The sequence below is a fragment of the Mobula birostris genome, chromosome 23 (assembly GCF_030028105.1).
Source record: "Mobula birostris isolate sMobBir1 chromosome 23, sMobBir1.hap1, whole genome shotgun sequence".
NCBI lineage: Eukaryota > Metazoa > Chordata > Chondrichthyes > Myliobatiformes > Myliobatidae > Mobula > Mobula birostris.
In genome coordinates this window covers 30,283,106-30,296,678 of record NC_092392.1, presented here as the reverse complement: position 1 = coordinate 30,296,678, position 13,573 = coordinate 30,283,106, and the positions used below count along the sequence as shown (strand labels likewise).

The window sequence follows — 13,573 nt, the reverse complement described above, 5'->3', positions numbered from 1 at the left end:
TTCTTTACTTGCTGACCAGTCAATAAGTAGGAATATTAATTATTAAGTATTATTAATAATAATTTTAATAATAATAATATTAAGGGCAGCACAATAGCATAGTGGTTAGCACAATGATTTACAGCACTCATTATCTGGGTTCAATTCCCGCTGCTGTCTGTAATGAGTTTGTACATTCCCTCCGTGAACTTGTGGGTTTCTTCTCGATGCTCCGGTTTCCTCCCATATTCCAAAGATACACGGGTTAGGCTTAGTAAATTGTGGGCATGTTGTGTACAGCAACATTTGCAGGCTGCCCCTGGGCACATCCTCAGACTCAATTCATTATATGTTTCAATGCTTTGATGTACACGTGACAAATAAAGCTAATCTTATCTTATTACTGATATCAATTCCAGAGTTATTTAATGACTTCAGTTTAAGTTTCCACCTGCCGTGTTTCCATCTGCCGTGTTTCCATCAGTACCTGCTGACCTGTCAGGAAGTAGGAATATTAATTATTATTATCATTTGTTATGGTCCCATGGACCGAGATAGAGTGAAAAGCTTTTATTTGCTTGCCTTCCAATCAGATCATTCTATCCATAAGTACACTGAGATATTAAAAGGAAAACAGAACGCAGAACAAAATGTTAGTTACAGAGAAAGGTGACACGTTGGCGTCGTGGTTAGCACAACGCTTTACAGTACAAGCGAGCTGGGTTCAATTCCCGCTGTTGCCTGTAAGGAGTTTGTACGTTCTCCCCATGACTGCGTGGGATTCCTCTGGGTGCTCCGATTTCCTCCCACAGTCCAAGGACCTACCAGTTGGTAGGTTAATTGGTCACTGTAAATTGTCCTGTGACTAGACTAGGATTAAACCCGGGGATTGCTGGGCGGTGCAGCTTGAAGGGCCGATTCCTCGCTGTATCTCAATCAATAAACAAAGTACAGGCAGACAGAAAGATGCGAGGTCCACAACTAGGGAGTTTGGGAGATCACGGGTTCATCTTGAGCATATGAGAGAAGTCTATTCAAGGGTTAGATATTGGTGGGAGAAAAGCTGTCTTTGAGCCTTGTGTTACGTGCTATCAGGCCATTGTATCACCTGCCCAGTGGAGGAAGAAGAAGAGGGAATGTCCAGGGTGGGTGGGGTCCTTGACGTTGGCTGCTTTACTGAGGCAGCAGGGAGTGTAGACAGAGGCAGTGGAAGGAAGATGGATTTCTCTGAAGGTTTGCCATTTTAGTAATTAAAAATAAATTATCAAAGCACTTCTCTAAGGCTTGAATTGTTGATATTTTCTTAACACAGATTGTGTAGTGCTCAAACCCAATGTCTCAAAGTTTAAAGTAATTTATTATCAAGGTACTTATATGTCACCATATACAACCATGAAATTTTTTTTCTAGTGGGCATAATCAGTAAATCTACAATTGAATAATAACCATAATAGAATCAATGAATTACTGCATCAACTCGGGCATTCAACCAGTGTGTAAAAGACAACAAGCTGTTAAAAAAAAGAAAGAAATAACAATAATAAATAAATAGGCAATAAATATCAAGAACATGAGATGAAGAGTCCTCGAAAGTGAGTCCATAGGTTCTGGGAACATTTCAGTGATAGGGCAAGTGAAGTTATCCCCTTTGGTGTAAGAGCCTGATGGTTGAGGGTAATAGCTGTTTCTGAACCTGGTGGTGTGAGTGCTGAGACTCCTGTACACCTTCCTGATGGCAGCAGCAAGAAGAGAGCATGTCCTGGGTGGTGTGGGTCTCTGATGATGTATGCTGCTTTCCTGCGACATTTCGCGTATATGTTCTCAATGGCTGGGTGGGCTTTACTGGGCCGGCTCCGCAACTTTTTGTGTAAGGTCATTGGTGTTTCCATACCAGGCTGTGATGCAACCAGTAAATATACTGTCCACCACACATCTATAGAAGTTCGTCAAAGTCATCCACACATACTTCTAAGGATGTAGAGGTGCTGCTGTGTGCTTTCTTTGCAATTGCTACCAGGATGAGTTCTGGATCTGTACACTAGAGGGTGCTCCACACCACAAGATGATCATTTTACTGCACGTCCTCAGTTTGAGCTGGAACTGCATTCAATGCAAAAATGCAAACCGGGAAATCACTGGAATCACATGTACTGCATCTTTTCTAATTAATCTAAGGGCTGTTTTCAGAATATCTCATTCAGTCTATGCTTCATGGCCCTCCTGGTGATAATTACATAGAAGTATTCAAAAATGCTGAAACATCAAAAGCTCTGATAACAGATTATCAGAGTTTTATGATAGTGAACGCAGCAGGCCAGGCAGCATCTCTAGGAAGAGGGGGAGATCCTCTTCCTAGCTCTTCTTTCAGTTAGTCCTGATGAAGGGTCTTGGCCCGAAACGTCGACTGTACCTCTTCCTAGAGATGCTGCCTGGCCTGCTGCGTTCACCAGCAACTTTTATGTGTGTTATTTGAAATTCCAGCATCAGCAGATTTCCTCGTGTTAGAGTTTTCTGGTAGATGAGTTGCATGGGTGGGGAGCATTCGATGGCTTTGGGCCTACACTCTTGGGGTTTTAGAAGAATGTTGGGGATCTTATTGAAAGCTATTGAATATTAAAAAGCCTAAATTAAGTGAATGTGGAGACTATGCTTCCTATAGTGGGGGAATCTAAGACCAAAGGACACAGTTTCAGAATTCAAGGATGTTCCTTTAGAACGGAGATGAGGAAGAATTTCTTTAGCCAGAGGGTGGTGACCGTGTGGAATGGCCGTGGAGGTCATTGGGTATATCTAAAGTGGAGGCTGTTAGGTTTTTGATTAGTGAAGGTTACAGGGAGAAGGCAGGAGAATGGGGTTGAGAGGGATGATAAATCAGCTATGATGGAACAGCAGAGCAGAATCGATGGGCCAAATGGTATAATCCTGCTCTTATGATGGGAGTGTGGGAACTGGGGTCCCAGTGAATGAATTGCCGACCCAATAGGAGCCTTGAGCAATGAGGTAGTGGAACATTAAGAGTTTTACTGTAAATAGGGACAACAATGGTTCAGTAGAGACCTGACCAGCCAAAGGGTCTGTCCCTGCGTTGTTTGCTTTGTGAAAAGACCATTCAGCCCACGTAGTCTACACCTGCTCTCAGAGCAGTCCTGTTTCTCAACCTATTCTCACCCACGTTCCTGTCATTCCCTATCGTCCATCTACACTTTCACCAGCTGCCTGTTCCACACTGACCTATCGAAGCTCCCAGTAACACACACAAAATGCTGCGGGATCTCAGCCAGTCGGGGGGAATAAACAGCCAACGTTTCAGGCCGAGCCACATCATCAGGAAGTTCCCAGCGTCAGTATGTTCTGCTCCTGGACAACCGGAATATTTCCATTTCCTCACTGCAGTAAAAGTGTGAGGGGGTGCAGTATGGACAGTAAAACCAGTGAAGGACTTATACAATGTATGGTAAGGCACCAAGGAGTCTAATGAAACAGAGGGACTTAGGAGTACAATTGTATAGCTCGTTGAAAGCGACATCATAGGTAGACCGGGTGATGAAAAAGGAGTCTAGCAAGCTGGCCATTGTCAGTCAGGGTATAGGAGTTGAGACATCATGTTGCAGTAATATAAGTTGTTGGTTCAAGTTTAATTACCATTCAACCATGCATGAATACAGCCGAACGAAACAGCGATACTTTGGGGCCAAGATGCAAAACACAGTACCAATAGTCACACACATACATAGGTATCCGTTAGTCTCATGAGACCATGGATTTGTGCCTTGGAAGGTTTCCAGGGCGCAGGCCTGGGCAAGGTTGTATGGAAGACCAGCAGTTGCCCATGCTGCAAGTCTCCCCTCTCCACACCACCAATGTTGTCCAAGGGAAGGGCATTGGAACCCATACAACTTGGCACCGGTGTCATCGCAGAGCAATGTGTGGTACAGTGCCTTGCTCAAGGACACAACACGCTGCCTCAGCCAAGGCTCGAAATAGCGACCTTCAAATCACTAGACATATTAACATAGAAAATAGGTGCAGGAGTAGGCTATTCGGCCCTTTGAGCCTGCACCACCATTCAGTATGATCATGGCTGATCATCCAACTCAGAACCCTGTACCAGCCTTCCCTCCATACCCCCTGATCCCTTTATCCACAAGGGCCATACCTAACTCCCTCGTTAGACAAACCACTTGGCCATGTGCCAACACAGTCACACACAGCACAAGACACATAAACACATGTAAGATATCAGGAAAATACTGTCACACAAAAAAATATAGTCCAAGTTCCTGAGTCCATGACTGCTGCAGCAATCTGCAATCGAACACAATACACTGATATGTGAAATACTGTGTACAGTTCTGATTGTCTGTTACGGGCAAGACATGGAACAAGCACAAAACATTTTACGAGGACGTTGCCAGGACTTGCTACTACCTTCGCTGCAGGTATAGAAGCCTTAGGTTGCACACTGCCAGGTTTGGGAACAGTTCAGAACTGCTACTACAGTTACTCTACAAATATCAGGCTCCTTGGACCCGTGTGGAATACTTCAATCGACACAACTCGGAACTATTTCTACCACCTACAGAGTCACTTTCAAGGACTCTTTACAACTCATGTTCTCAGCATTATTTTTACTTGCAGTTTGTTTTCTTTTGCACATTGGTTGTTTGTCAGTCTTTTTTTAATGTATAGTTTTTGTAAAATTATTTTGTTCCTTTTTTTCCTGAAAATGTCTGCAAGAAAATGAATCTCATATGGTGGCGAACTGTATATGTCATCATCATCATTATGTGTCACATCGTATGATGTGGGTGATCATGGTCCTTAGGTGACTATGATTGTTCTTGGCAAATTTTCCAACAGATGTGGTTTGCCATTGCCTTCTTCTGGGCAGTGCCTTTACAAGATGGGTGACCCCAGCAGTTATTAATACTCTTCAGAGTTTGTCTGCTTGGTGTCAGTTGTTTGACTGCACGGGCTAGACCATCGTCTTCACTCTGGTTGAACGCCCTGGTTGGGCGGTCTTTCATTGATCCTGTTATGGTTATTTTTCTCTAGATTTAATGAGTATGCCCACAAGTAAATGAATCTGAAGATTGTACAGTATATGGTGACATATATGTACTTTGATAATAAATTTACTTTGAATTTTGAACTCTGAGTTATAGGGAGAGTTTGACCAGGCTAGGCCCTTATGCCTTGGAACGTAGGAGAAGAAGGGGTGACCCCATAGAGGTGTTTAAAATTATGCGAGCCCTAGAGGATGTGGATGGGGGGAGTCCAAAGCCAGAGGGGCACAGGATTAGGGTGAGAGGGGAAACATTTTAAAAGGGACCTGAGGGGCTACTTTATCAGGCAGAGGGTGGTGAGTGTATGGAACGAGCTGCCAGAGGAAGTGGTTGAGGCAGGTACAATAGTATCATTTACGAAGCACTCGGATAGTAACATGGAGGGGTGGGGCTTGGAGGCATATGGGCTGAATTCAGGAAATTGGGACTAGCTGGGTGGGCATGGTGGTCAGCATTGACTGGTTGGACCTAAGGGCCTCTATCCATGCTGCATTGCTCTATAACTCCTTGGACAAGTTTGTATCCACTGGATACAATCTTCACATCCCATAGCAGAGAGTCGAGAAATCAGGAGAAGACGTTGGTGGTAGGTAGAAACATTTTGCCTCAGAGTACTCAGAGAACTCACTAGTTAAAGAGAGATTTACCAGGAGGCTGCCTAGATTAGACAGCACGTCTTATGAGAGTAGGCCGAGCGAGCTAGGACTTTTCTATTTGAAGCAAAGGAGGTTGAGAGGTGACTTGTTAGAAGTGTACAAGATGGTTCAAGATTCAAGGTTATTTAATGTCATTTCTAGCACACAAATGTAAAAGAGAACAAAATAATTGTTACTCCAGATCCGATGTAGCGCAAAAAAAAACACAAGATAAAGAACACAATAAATATAAGTACATAAGATAGCTTATTTACATAGATTGATTGTATGTCACTAGGCACAGAAGTGCCTTTACAGTATATAAGGTGCCTGGCAGGAAATGATAATGTAGTGGTGTTTGGGGGTGTGGAAGGGTGGTTAGTGGGTGGAGGTGTTGATCAGTCTTACTGCTTGGGGTAAGTAACCGTTTTTGAGTCTTGTGGGCCTGACATGGATGCTACGTAGCCTCCTCCCGGATGGGAGTGGGACAAACAGTCCATGAGCAGGGTGGGTGGAATCCTTCATGATGTTACTGGCCCTTTTCCGGCACCTTTCTGCATATATGTCCTGGTGATGCACTGGGCAGTTTTGATTACCCGTTGTAGAGTTTTCCTGTCTGCCACAGTGCAGTTACTGTGCCAAGCAGTGATGCAGCTTGTCAGGGTGCTCTCTACTGTGCATCTGTAGAATGACGTGAGTATGGATCTGTAAAGATCAGCTCTCTACAGCCTCCTCAGAAAGTAGGGGTATTGGTCATGAACATTTTCCCAGGGTGGAAGTGGCTAATATGAGGGGATATAATTTTAAGATGATTGGAGGAAAGTATAGTATCAGAGATAGGTGTTTTTTTTACACAGAGAGTGGTGGGTACTGCCAGGGGGGGTGGTAGAGGCAGATACATTGAGGATATTTAAGAAACCCTTAGAAAGGCACATGGATGATAGAAATATGGAGGGCTACGTATAAAGTTTGGCACAATAGCGTAGAACTGAAAGGCCTGTACTATGCTGTACTGATCTATATTCTACGTTTAAAGGGTGGTGGAGAGCGAAACCCTCATCACAATTAAAGACTATAAGACATAGGTGCAGAATTAGTCCACTCAGCCCATCATGTCTGATCCACCATTTCATCGTAGCTGATTTATTATCCCTCTCAACCCCATTGTTCCGCCTTCTCCCTGTAACCTTTGATACATTTACTGATCAAGAACCTCTCAGCCACTGCTTTAAATACATCCAGTGCCTTGGCCTCCACAGCCATCTCTGGCAATGAATTCCACAGATTCACCACCCACTGGCTGAAGAAGTTCCTCCTCATCTCTGTCCTGAAGGGGCATCTCTCTATTCCAAGGCTGTTTAATAAAGGCTCAATACAGAGGTTGAGAGCACTTGCAAAGTGACAGACCCAGGGCTGAGAAGTGGGTGCTAGCTTCCAAACTGCAGCTTTGACCAGCATGGATTTGTTATGGTTCTTTAATGCCTGTGGAAGCACAAATCCTTCTTATTAATCAGAATGGCATTCTGTGATAAATCACATTTAAAATAACGATAATGGCAGCAAAATACATTGATACGGTGTCCAGAAACCAACAGTACCACGGAGTGAGAGAGAGAAAAGGAATTCTGTAGAAATGAGACAAAACAATGCAGGGACCTGACATCCACATCAAACTAAATAATCACTATGACGGCTCAGGTTCAATCATAGCAGACACTGATGAAGTTACTGAGTCTGATCATTACTGTCAAAAATTCAGGTTGAAATGATATAATAATTGGTTCCTGAGTGGATGGGAGTGTGGATTACTCTGCCTTCCTGTGCAAATAGCTACCTATTGCTATCTGCATAAGTCCATGTATGTACAGGTGCGATGAAAAACCTGTTTGCAGCAGCATCACAGACACAGAGCATCACAGCAGCAACATTCACAAGAAAAACATAAATCACATACCATTTTTACAAAAAAAGAACACAATTTGAGCAAAAATTGTGCATTTTTGTGCAAAGTGATCAAAGTAAGGGTTTCAAAAGGACTTTATAGCCAGGGGTTTTGGAGGGGGGGGGGGAGTAGTTGTAGGGATAAGCTCCCACGACCTATTAAATGCGTGAGTCTCAAATAGCTTCTGACAACCAAGTCCAGATCCTGGCCTTCACGTATGGCTTAGCTACTAAGCCCAGTGGAACCGACTCTACTGACAGGAGAAAGGGCAAAGGTGGATTACTGGTGCCTTGAAGCCAGTCATTTCAGGCAGAAAGGTCTCATCAGCCATGGTTGGCAGCTCATCTAGAAGGAAATCTCTGATCTCAAACCTCTGCCGCCTTGTGGCTATAACCACTCAAAGGGCAGGCTTCAGGAGTTAACCCCAAGGAAAAAATCCGGAGCTGGAATCCCTAAGGCGGTCCTAGGTTAAGTTCAACACTGACTAGCAACTCTTGTGACACTGCTGGTGCCAAACTGTATCTGGCCTTGCCGTTCCTTTGGATTCATCAGCTGTGTTGAGAGAGGAAGCCTACTGCATGGGCAAGATCTTGCTCTCCATATCGTACTGCCCTGGGCTGTGTACTGGCTTGTGTATCACGTGGACAGCTAGGATGCAACATCTATGGTTGACCCTGATCAACAGAGGCCATCAAGATCAAAGTGGTCGTAGTGTTGCTAAACAGTAGCGATTAGGGTTTGGCCAGTTGGTTCAAGAACCTCTCATCAGTCAATAAGGTCCTGGAATTTGGAAGTTTATCGGATGGCTTGATTAAAAGTTTTACACCATCTCGAGCTTGGAGGACAAAAGGAGAGGCATTATCACTGGTTGGGGTTGTGGTGTGGTCTCAGCTTTAGACCCAGAGTACCAGGAGAGAAAAACAAAGGAATTACTGTAAGTCCAAAATAAAAACAGTGAAATGGTGGAAACATTCACTCAGGCAGCATCTGTGGGAAGAGAAACAGAGTCAACATTTCGAGTCAAAGACCCTTCATCAGAACCAAGCAGGTGAGAAAAGAAACTCAATACGTTGAAGGCAGGCTGGGGGAGAAGGAATGTCTCTGATGAATTCAGAGTGACGATGGGGCAGCATGGTAGCGTAACACTTTGTTCAGGATTCGATTCCTGCTGCTGTATGTGAGAAGATTGTACGTTCTCCCTGTGACTGTTTCCTCCAGATGCTCTGGTTTCCTCCCACGGTCCAAACGTATGGGTTAGGGTTAGTAAGTTGTGGACATACTATATTGGCGCCAGGAGAGTGGTGGCACTTGCGGGCTGCCTCCAGCACATATTCGGAGTGTATTGGCTGTCGATGCAAATGGTGCATTTCACTGTACGTTTTGATGTTTCGATCTATGTGACAAAGAAAGCTAATCTTAAGGAGTCAGTGAGTGAGTGGGAGAAATTGTAGAACGAGAAAATGGACAAAGGAATTGGCCAACTCTTTCCCTTCCCAAAGGGGCAGCACCATAGTGTGTCGATTGGCATAATGCTGTTACAGTGCCAGCAACTGGGGTTTAATTCCCATCACTGTCCGTATCAGAACCAGAATCGGGTTTAGTATCACTGGCATGGAGTTTGTACGTTCTCCCTGTGATCGTGTGGGTGTGGGTTTCCTCTGGATGCACGGTTTCCCTTCACATTCCAGAGACACACGGGTTAGGGTTACTAATTTGTGGACATCCTATGTTGGCACTGGAAGCATGGCGATACCTGCCAGCTGACCCCAGCACATATTCAGAATGTATTGGTTCTTGATGCAAATGACACATTTCACTGTGTGTTTCTAATGTTCCGGTGTAGATGACAAAGAAAGCTAACCCAATCTTTATCTTTAAGATCATAAGATATAGCAGCAGAAGTGGGCTATTCGGCCCATCGAGTCTGCTCCACCATTCAATCATGGGCTGATCCAGTTCTTCCAGTCATCCCCACTCCCCTGCCATCTCCCCATACACTCTGATGCCCTAGCTAATCAAAAACCTATCTATCTCTGCCTTAAATACACCCAATGACGTGGACTCCACAGCCACTCATGGCAACAAATTCCACAGACTACCACCCTCTGACTAAAGTAATTTCTCCGCATCTCTGTTCTAAAAACGTCCTTCAATCCTGAAGTCATGCCCTCTTGTCCTAGACTCCCCTACCATGGGAAATAATTTTGCCATAACTAATCTATTCAGGCCTTTTAACATTCAGAATGTTTCTATGAGATCCCCCCTCATTCTCCTGAACTCCAGGGAATACAGCCCAATAGCTGCCAGACTTTCCTCATATGGTAACCCTTTCATTCCTGGAATCATTCTTGTAAATCTTTTCTGAACCCTCCCCAATGTCAGTATATCCTTTCTAAAATAAGGAGCCCAAAACTGCACACAATACTCCAAGTGTGGTCTCATGAGTGTCTTACAGAGCCTCAATATCACATCCCTGCTCTTATACTCTATGTCTCTAGAAATGAATGCCAACATTTAATTCGCCTTCTTCACAACTGACTCAAACTGGAGGTTAACCTTTAGGGTACCTTGCACAAGGACTCACAAACCCCTTTGCATCTCTGCATTTTGAATTCTCTCCCATTTAAATAATAGTCTGCCCATTTATTTCTTCCACCAAAGTGCATGACCATACACTTTCCAACATTGTATTTCATTTGCCACTTCTTTGTCCATTCCCCTAAACTATCTAAGTCTCTCTGCATTCTCTCTGTTTCCTCAACACTACCCGCTCCTCCACCTATCTTTGTATCATCGGCAAATTTAGCCACAAATCCATTAATCCCATAGTCCAAATCATTGACATACATCGTAAAAAGCAGCGGTCCCAACACCGACCCCTGTGGAACTCCATTGGTAACCGGCAGCCAGCCAGACTAAGATCCCTTTATTCCCACTCTCTGTTTCCTGTCGACCAGCCAATGCTCCACCTGTGCTAGTAACTTCCCTGTAATTCCATGGGCTCTTATCTTGCTAAGCAGCCTCATGTGTGGCGCCTTGTCAAAGGCCTTCTGAAAATCCAAGTACATCACGTCTACTGCATCTCCTTTGTCTACCCTGCTTGTAATTTCCTCAAAGAATTGCAGTAGGTTTGTCAGGCAGGACTTTCCTTTCAGGAAACTATGCTGGCTTTGGCCAATTTTGTCATGTGCTTCTAGGTACTCCATAATCTCATCCCTAACAATCAATTCCAACGACTTCCCAACCACTGATGTCAGGCTAACAGGTCTATAGTTTCCTTTCTGCTGCCTCACACCCTTCTTAAATAGCGGAGTAACATTTGCAATTTTCCAGTCTTCTGGTACAATGCCAGAATCTATCGATTCTTGAAAGATCATCATTAGTGCCTCCACAATCTCTCTAGCTACTTCCTTCAGAACCCAAGGGTGCATTCCATTAGGTCCAGGAGATTTATCCACCCTCAGACCATTAAGCTTCCTGAGCACCTTCTCGGTCGTAATTTTCACTACACAAACTTCACTTCCCTGACACTCTTGAATGTCCGGTGTACTGCAGATGTCTTACACTGTGAAGACTGATGCAAAATACGCATTCAGTTCCTCTGTCATCTCTGTATCTCTCATTACAATATCTCCAGCGTCATTTTGTATTGGTCCTCTATCTACCCCCGACTCTCTTTTACCCTTTATATACTTAAAAAAGCTTTTAGTATCTTCTTTGATATTCGTCGCTAGCTTCCTCTCATAATTCATCTTTTCCTTCCTAATGACCTTCTTAGTTTTCTTCTGCAAGTTTTTTAAAAGTTCCCCAATCCTCTATCTTCCCACTAGCTCTGGCTTCCTTGCATGCCCTCTCTTTTGCTTTGACTTCACTTGTCAGCCATGGTAGTGTCCTTCTTCCCTTTGAAAATTTCTTATTTGGAATATATCTGTCTTGCACTTCCCTCATTTTTCGCAGAAACCTCAGCCATTGCTGCTCTGCTGTCCTTCCTGCAAATGTCCCTTTCCAATCAACTTTGGCCAGTTCCCCTCTCATGCCATTGCAATTTCCTTTACTCCACTGAAATACCGACACATTGCATTTTATTTTGTCCCTCTCAAATTTCAATGTGAACTCAATCATATTGTGATCACTGTTCCCTAAGGGTTCCTTAACCTTAAGCTCTCTTATCACCTCCGGATCATTGCACAACACCCAATCCAGCACAGCCAATCCCTTAGTGGGCTCAATAACAAGCTGTTCCAAAAAAGACATCCCTTAGACATTCTACAAATTCTCTCTCTCGAGGTTTATTACTGACCTGGTTTTCCCAATCCACTTTCATGTTAAAATCCCCAACGATTATCATGACAATGCCTTTCTGACACAGCTTTTCTATCTCCTGCTTTAATTTGTAATCCACATCCCGGCTGCTGTTTGAAGGCCTGTATATGACTGCCATTAGGGTCCTTTTACCCTTCCCATTTCTTAACTCAACCCATAGAGACTCTACACCTTCCAATCCTATGTCATCCCTTTCCAATGATTTAATATTATTTCTTATAGGCCGGCTGGTGGCGCAGTGACATCAGCGCCAGAGTCTGGAGCGAAGGTTCCCGAGTTTGAATCCAGTCAGGCCGCTCTCGGGCATGCTTTCCATCTATGCCGGGTTGGGTGTCGAGCTCGCAACTCGGCCTCGTAAAAAAAACTGTGCTGTGAGAAGGACGTGGGGGACCACTCACAGGATCTTTCCTCCAAGACAAACACTTGGAAAAGTGGTTGCTGAGGCTCTGGCAGAGTATGGCACACACACAAAAAAAAAATACACAGAGCCACACCGCCCCTTCTGCCTACTAACCTATCTTTCCAATGCATCATATATCCTTGGACGTTCAGCTCCCAATGGCAGCCATCCTTTAGCCAAGTTTCAGAGAAGGCCACAAAGTCATATTTGCCAATCTGTCGCTGAATTTCAAGATCGTCCATGTTATTCCTTATGCTGGGTGCATTCAAATATAACACTTTCAGTCCAGTATTTGTTGCTTTCTGTTTTAACCGCACCACACCTCTATTGCCCTGTAACTCATGCCACTGGCTGTGATTAAGCCTCATCTCCTGCCTGTTCTTTCTTTAATCTCTCTTGCACGCTATCTTTGACTTACTTGTTTTCCCTTTCCTCAACCCTATCACTCCGGTTCCCAGCCCCCTGCCAAATTAGTTTAAACCCTCCCTAACATCTCTATTAAATGTGCCCGCTAGGATAATGGACCCCTTTGGGTTCAGGTGTAACCCATCCTTTTTATACAGGTTGTACCTCCTCCAGAAGAGGCCCCAATGATCCGGGAATATGAAGCCCTGCCCCCTACACCAGTCTCTCAGCCACACATTAATATGCCTGATCATGCTATTCTTGAACTCGCTAGCACATGGAACAGGCAGCAATCCTGAGATTACTACCCTAGAGGTCTTGCTTTTCAGTTTCCTATCTAACTCCCTGAATTCTCTCCTTAGGACCTCCTCCCTTTTTCTACCTATGTCATTGGTACCAACGTGTACCAAGACTTCTGGCTGTTCACCCTCTCCCTTCAGAATACTCTGCACCCGATCCAAGACATCCCATACCCTAGCACCTGGGAGGCAACACACCATGTGGGTATCTCTATCAGGCTGACAGAACCTCCTGTCTGTTCCCCTCACTAGGGAGGGAATCCCTTAAGACCACCATATTCCTCATCTTCTTCCCTCCCTTCTGCAGCACAGAACCAGGCCCAGTGCCAGAGACCCGATCGCCATGGTCGTCCTCTGTCAGGTCACCCCCCTCAACTGCATCCAAAACCAGATAACGATTACTGACGGGGATGGCCACAGGGATTCTCTCTGCTCTCTGAGCTCTTTCCCTCGCTTCCCTGACCGTCACCCACTTATCTAGCTCCTGCAGCCCCGGCGTAACTAACTCCCCTGTAGCTCCTCTC

The 13,573-nt window shown here is 44.6% G+C and overlaps 1 protein-coding gene across 5 annotated transcripts in view; it reads right to left on the bottom strand.

Annotated features, from left to right (window-relative positions):
• The window catches only part of frmd4a (FERM domain containing 4A), a 384,495-nt gene that overhangs the window by 149,094 nt on the left and 221,828 nt on the right, over positions 1 to 13,573 (bottom strand). The window lies entirely within an intron of this gene.